Below are 7,171 nucleotides of genomic sequence, written 5' to 3'. Positions count from 1 at the left end.
TGGCAGTTGAGACAAATTGTTCTAATGTACCTACTCAGCTAGGGGAAGTCTTCATGTGCTTGGGGTAAACATCCCCATAACTCACCAATGGATGTGAGACCTGTTGGTCACTGTCAACCTGGTTTAGCCCTGGGCTAAAAAACCTCCTGTATTAAGGGGATTTATTCTGTGAAGTATAGATTCAGTCAAAGGGCCTCACTTGAAGACCTAGAGGGTGACATGTAGCCTCAAGGCTGCAGGCACCCCACCACTAGCTTAGCCCATCTGCCAAGATGGTTTGCTGGAGAACAGCCACAACTCATGTTATAGCTTCTTGGAGCCACAGGTGAGAGTTGGATGAAAGATATATGAGCAGCCCTGAAAGGGGCTCAGCAAGCCATCATGCTGGAGGTGCTAGGCCTCCTGAATACCCCCATACACCTTAATTGGAGGGCTAAAATGCCGAGCAAAGCCTCAATTTGATGAAGGCTCTGGGGTCACCCACTCTTCATTTCCTGCTAGCTGTAGTTCTTGGATTAAGCTCCACCATGCCTACCCTGGTGCCTCTCTTGTCTCACTACTCCCACCCAACCACCTCTCTGGTTGGGCCACTCACCTCCAATTACTATCACTTACAATAGCAACCCAAAACAGTCCCGAAGGAAAAGAAGAAGGGCCCCTAGTGACAGATACATTACTCCCAACCTCAGGCCACCTCTGCTTCTCCACTTGCTTGGCCAAAATATTTTCTCTATGTCTTTTTATGCAGCATCCTCAACTCCAAGTTCAAATGTCATGGGTCCTTGGGAACTGAGGGTAAAAAAAATTCTGCTCAGATTCAAAGACCTTTCTGTAACTTTTGTTTCCATGGCAATGCCCACTAGAAAGCCAAGTGGAGCAATCACACAGTCATGTCATTTTGAGCTGAAAGTGACCACCATAAACAGTATCCAGTGGCCTAAAGGAATGAAATAGGTCCAAACCTGGAAAAATGACTTGTCCAAGGTCGCACAGTGTAAGTTGCATAATTAGAATTCAAACCCAGGGCCTTTGACTCCAAATTCATTGGTCATTCCTCTTCACTGCACTGCCTACCTGCAAGACGGCACCTTCCCTCTGACTCTGGATAGGGATGAAGGTATGGGGGAGATGCCTGAAACCATGTGCTGTTGAATAGGGCTATAGCACAAACTTTCCCGATTCATTTTACTCTTTGGAACCATCATTAAATCAGCACAGCACATTTAGAAGCCCAACTAACCTCACAATCTGTTGTCCAAGATGGGCTAAGCATGTGGAACATTTACAACCAAATGCAGAGTTATCCAGTGAGAAATGGAGATATGGCAGTTTTGTAACCTCCAGGTGGTGTTTCAATAACTATCTATCTTTCACCTTGAAGGCATGTCACAATTGCCAGCTCTTGGCATCATGCAGAACATGGCAAATGTTCTGAAACAGCATATGCTGACAAATAGGTATTATCTTGAGGTTAGAGTAACACACTTCCCTTATCAGGTAGTCTGGGCTATCCAGAAAACAGCCAAGGGCAAGGAGGTGAGGCTGCCTGCTGGAGGAGTCATGAGAACTGGTCAGAGAATTTGAGTCACCAGTCAGTCAACAAACTTTTATAAGCATCTGCTATGGGCCAAGCTTTGTGCTAAGCACAAAGAAAAGCAAAAACAGAATTTGTGCAATTGACTAAAGAAATGCAAATTAAAACAACTCCGAGCTACCACTCCACACCTATCAAATTAGCTAATATGAAAGAAAAGGAAAATGACAAATATTGGAGGGAATGTGGGAAAATGAGACACTAATGTAGTATTGGTGAAATTATTTATTAATTCAACCATTCTGTAGAGCAATTTGGAATTATGCCCAAAGGGCTATAAAATTGTGCATGGCCTTTGACCAAGCAATACCCCTACTCGGTCTGTTTCCCAAAGAGATAAAAAACAAAAAGGAAAAAGACCTATATTTACAAAAATATTTGTACCAGTTCTTTTAGTGGTGGCAAAGAACCAGAAACTGAAGGGATGGCCATCAATTGGGGAATGGCTGAACAAGTTATTGTATATGATTGTGATGGAATACCATGGTGCTATAAGAAATGATGAGCAGGATGCTCTCAGAAAAATCTGAAAAGACTTACATGAACTGGTGCAAAGGGAAATAAGCAGAACCAGAAGAACATTGCATACAATAACAATACTGTGCAATGATCAACTGTTAATGACTTCAGCTATTCTCAGGAATACAATGATGGAAGACAATTTCACAGGATATACAATGAAAAATGTGATCCATTTCCAGAGAAAGAACTGATAGAGTCTGAATACAGATTGAAGCATACTTTTTCTTACTTTCTTTTTCTTTTCTTTTTTTTTTTTTGGTCTGTGTTTTCTTTCACAACATGACTAACACGGAAATGTATTTTGCATGACTGCAGATATGTAATCTATATCAAATTGCTTGCCTTCTCAATGAGGGGGGAGGGGAAGAAGGGAAAGAATTTGAAACTCAACATTTTTTTAAAAGAACGTTAAAAATTGTTTTTTACGTATAGTTGAGGGGAAATAAAATATGACAAATATTTTATTAAAAATGAAAATGAAGGATGAATAACAACAACTTTGTTCCTTTAATGGAGCCTTAAGTGGCTTGAACCCAAGGCATCCTTCACCATCTTGGTTGCAATGAATAGAAGTTGACCAGAGGCAAAGTTAGCTTTGAGGCAAAGTCAACATTTCCTAACAATTCAAGCTAACAAAGGTGGAATGGGCTGTAATTGGAGGTGATGGGTTCCACCTCATGGGAAGTCTTCCGGGGACTGGATACACATTTGGCAGGGATGTCGAAGTGGGGTTTCTAGTCCACTGTCTCGGTTGATCCATAGACTTTTGAGGGCCTGTCCAAGTCTAAGATTCTGGCATCCTGTGATCTGCCTGAGAAGCTGGAATCCTTAAAGATGACTATGGTTGGTGGGATGGGTCTAGGACTATTTAAAGACGATCCCAGATGATGAATCCATTTATGAAGCTCATTTTTGCTTGCAGGTGTCTAGTTACATTGTTCTTAATAATACGCCTAAAAGAAAAAAATTAACAGATGTCAGGAACAGGGCTTCCCAATGAATCTTTGGATGCTGGAAACTTATGCATCCTGTGAAGCAAAAAGACTCTGTTCTTTCAGTGGTGGCCACAGGCAGGTGTTTGTGACCTACCACCATAATCATCTTCCCTTGAGAAAGAGTTCAAGGATTGTTTTTAATAATATACCAACAGGTAATCTAAAGGTATAGAGGGAAGCTCTTAACCTGGAGTCATTGAACTCAAAAAGTATATATTTTGGAGGGGCAACTAGGTGGTGGAATGGATAGAGCACCAGCCCTGGAGTAAGGAGGACCTGAATTCAAATCTGGCCTCAGACTAGCTGTGTGACCCTGGGCAAGTCACTTAACTCTGATTGCTTCACCCCCAAAATATAGATTTTGATAACTATGTTTAAATGTAAGGAAGGAAGGAAACAGTCATATATTGACCGCTTTCTATATACCAAGAGTCTCATATTCTAATCAAGGAAGACAACATGGAAAAGGAAGTCGAAAAGTAGAAATAGAGGGGGATGGATGGAGTAAAAGTGTCCAGCCAGAGGGGGAGGGGAGAAATGATTCTGAAGCCTGGAAGTTGGGAAAAGGGCTGAGAAGGGAGTGAAGGTGGACCTGGGCCCCCTCTACAAAATGGCGGCCCTATGAGGAACTCACCAATGGGAGGGAAAAGGGAGTGGATCTTGAAAAGGGATATTTCATGTTGTGAAGGCCAAAGAGATGGTTGGATGTTTCAGGTGAGGAGGCCCTAGTCACTGAGGGAAGTTCCAAGATGAGACATCAGGAGAAGCAAAGTAGTTGACTTCCTTTGTAACCTTGTATTTATTTTATGCATTTAAAAAGATTATTCTGAGAAGCATCCATAGATTTGATCAGATTGCTAGAGTGGTCTGTGACACATAAAAAAGTTAAGAACCTAATAATTGAAATCTTGAGAAAGAAAGCCTTCAGGGACTATGGATCAGAGATGGTGGAAAGGCCAGTAGTTAATGCGAAGAACACTGGATTTGGAATCAAAGGCCTTAAATTCAAATCCCAGCCTTCTCATTTGTTATCTGTATGACCTTGGGCAAGTCCCTTTAACTTCTCTGTGCCTCAGTTTCCTCATCTGTAAAATGGGAGGATGGGTTGGAATAGATGACCTCTCAAAATTCTTTCCAGCTGTAAATCCATGGTCCTATGAACTAAATCAGTCCCTTTCTAGAAGGGCCAGCAGTTCTTGAATGATACAGGAGGTAGGTGAAGGTTCAGATGAGTTTCTAGTGCTCTCTTTGGGGCAGCATGGTTGGCTGTTTTCATGATTCCCTCAAAGGACCATAACCTTCTCTATAATTAGCAATCTATAAGTAGCAACTTTTCCAAGAGTAGCCAGGGTGGGGGTTAAAGAGTCAATGAATGTGAGAATTGGGGAGCCCATCTCCCCTCCTGAGGAGTCAAGAAAACTCCAGAAAAATGAACCCAGAGCAAATAAAATCAAAGGACAGAGATTGGTGCAGCTCGACAGCCCTTGGGGCCTCAGCCAAATAGTAACTAGCTACCTATTATTTGAGACAATTATTTGCAAAATAAATTTAATTTGGGAGTGGGACAAGGAACTAGTAGCTGGGTGGAGGGAGGGGAAGAGCAGGAAAGGCTTCCTGCAGAAGAAAATATTTGGGCTAATTTTTGAAGGAAGCCAGGGATTATAAAAGGTTAAAGTGATGAGGGAATATATTATGGTCAAGAGAGTAGGAAGGTGGGAAGGGGAGTCATGGGGAGTCAGCGTAAGGGCACAAACATAGGAGATGGAGTCACGTATGAGGACCAAAAAAAGTAACGTAGAAGAAGGCCAAAAAGACAGGTTGGACCAGTTGGTGAAGGCTCTAAATTCCAAACCTAAGGCTTTGTACTGGATCCTGGGAATGTCAGGGAACCACTCAAGTTTATTGAACAGGGCGGTGGCATGATCAGAACCGTGATTTGGAAGCATTGCTTTGCGGAGAGGGGAGAGGCTTGAGGCCAGGAGACCAATTCGAAGGAGGTTGAAAGTAATCCAAGGTCAGTCTCATTTCTCTTTGTATGCCCCAAGTGTTCAGCACCATTTCTAGCCAAAATCATTTGGACCAGATGTGTTTGCACTGCCATTGGGAAATTCCAGGGAGCAGATTCCATCTACCAATGCAGATCCACATCTGTTTGGCAATTTACAGTCCCAGAGAGTTGCCTGGTGCATGGAGATGAAGTGACTTGCCCAGGATCACCTAGCCAGAGATGAGATTTGAACCCAGGACTCCCTCACTCTTTCACCACTGCATCATGCTGTCTTTTGCTTGGTGCATAGTAAGTGTTTCACAAATGCTTCCTGAGGGGCAGCTAGGTGGCGCAGTTGATAGAGCACCGGCCCTGGATTCAAAAGGACCTGAGTTCAAATCTGGCCTCAGACACATAATACTAGCTGTATGACCCTGGGCAAGTCACTTAACCCCATTGCCTAGCCAAAAACAAAGAAATGCTCCCCGAATGAATAAAACCACTACTTCTTCAGACAGCCTACTCTACTTATGGACCGCTAAAATTGTAAGGCAGTTCTATCCTTTTTTTGAGTCTAAATCTATCCCCTTATAATGCTACCCATTGTTCCTGCCTTTTGGGGCCAAGATTAACAAGTCTAATTCTCTTTGAACTGACAGCCTTTCATATTCTTGAGGAGAGCTATCATCTCCAATTCCCCCACTCCTAATCTTTTCTTCTTAGCTTCTTCTGCCAATTTTTATATAGCTTGAAGAGATGCTTCATGTCCTTATTCCATTCAGCACATAATCTTTGACAAGTTAATTGACCTGCTGTCTCAGTTTCTTTATCTGGAAAATGTAGATGATAAAACTTGCCTTACTCATGGATCAGACACATCTTCACCTGAAAGAACCAGGAATGATACTAAATAGGTAGAGGAGATAATGATCCTGTCTCTGGGGCTTGGCATCTTCTCTAGGTTTTTTTCTCCAACTACTCATTTCTGTGAACAAGATGAAAGGCCTTTGAGTTTGAAAACTTCATAACCCTGAACTCCTGAGTTCTTTGGTAGCTAATGGGTAAATAACCACTGTCTGTCTTCTAGCCTGGGCTTTAGGGATTGAAAACTGGATGATCCATGCAATGATCACCATAAATGAGGGCATGGTCTCTGACAAATGGAAATAAGACTGTGGATCTGGGAACAAGTCTAAACAAAACATTAAGTCTAAGGGTATCGGAGAACTGGGAGGATGTCTCTCTTTTTCTCTGTTCTAAAGGGCTTCGTGCCTTTAGAGAAAGAGAATCTTAAGGGAGAAGGCCTCTGTAGTCAACAATCTGGAGCAACAAGACAGGGGAGGCTTTGAAGTGGTTCCCAGGCAAGAATTTCTGCCTTTTTCTCCAAGTATTAGAGAAAGCCTATAGCTTGAAGCTAAGCAATTTTGGCCATACCTGTTCTTCCCTGAGGAGGCAGATAGCCAGCAATGTCGTCTGACAGAACCTAAAGTGAGTGGAAACTCTAGCTGCTCATGACAGTAGCATGATGAAATCATTAGAAGACATTGGCACACTTAATATGAATGTAGAAGTAGAGCCTATATCAGATTTCATGCCATCTTGGGGAGGGGGAGAAAATTTTAAATTTAAAATCTTGTGGAAGTGAATGTTGAAAACTAAAAATAAACAAATCAATTATTTTTTAAAAAAGAAGACATCAGCAGCCCCTCAGTGTCAGAGGAGTGAGTTGGCCCTTCATGAACATATGCTGATCACGTGTTCCCTACAGACATATACGCATCCTTCCATGTATTCACCCTGGCCTTATATGTTCTATACATATATGCCTCTCCCTATGGGTTCCTTAAATGTGTCCACTCTTACCACTGATACTGCATCTACTTTGGAAAGAATGATCCTCAGGTTTATGGGAGGATTTTGATTTTGCTACTTTTTATTATGGCATTTCATAAAATGCCTTTGCTCATAACTAATCTTGTTCTCTGACTGACTAACCCATCAGTGGGGGCTCATGAGCTATGAATTTAGTGGCTGTGGAACTATTTGTTAGGAGATTCATCTTATATGTCAGAG

Source organism: Phascolarctos cinereus, unplaced genomic scaffold (assembly GCF_003287225.1).
Source record: "Phascolarctos cinereus isolate Bilbo 61053 unplaced genomic scaffold, phaCin_HiC Scaffold_4;HRSCAF=312, whole genome shotgun sequence".
Lineage (NCBI taxonomy): Eukaryota > Metazoa > Chordata > Mammalia > Diprotodontia > Phascolarctidae > Phascolarctos > Phascolarctos cinereus.
This window is presented reverse-complemented; position numbering follows the sequence as displayed.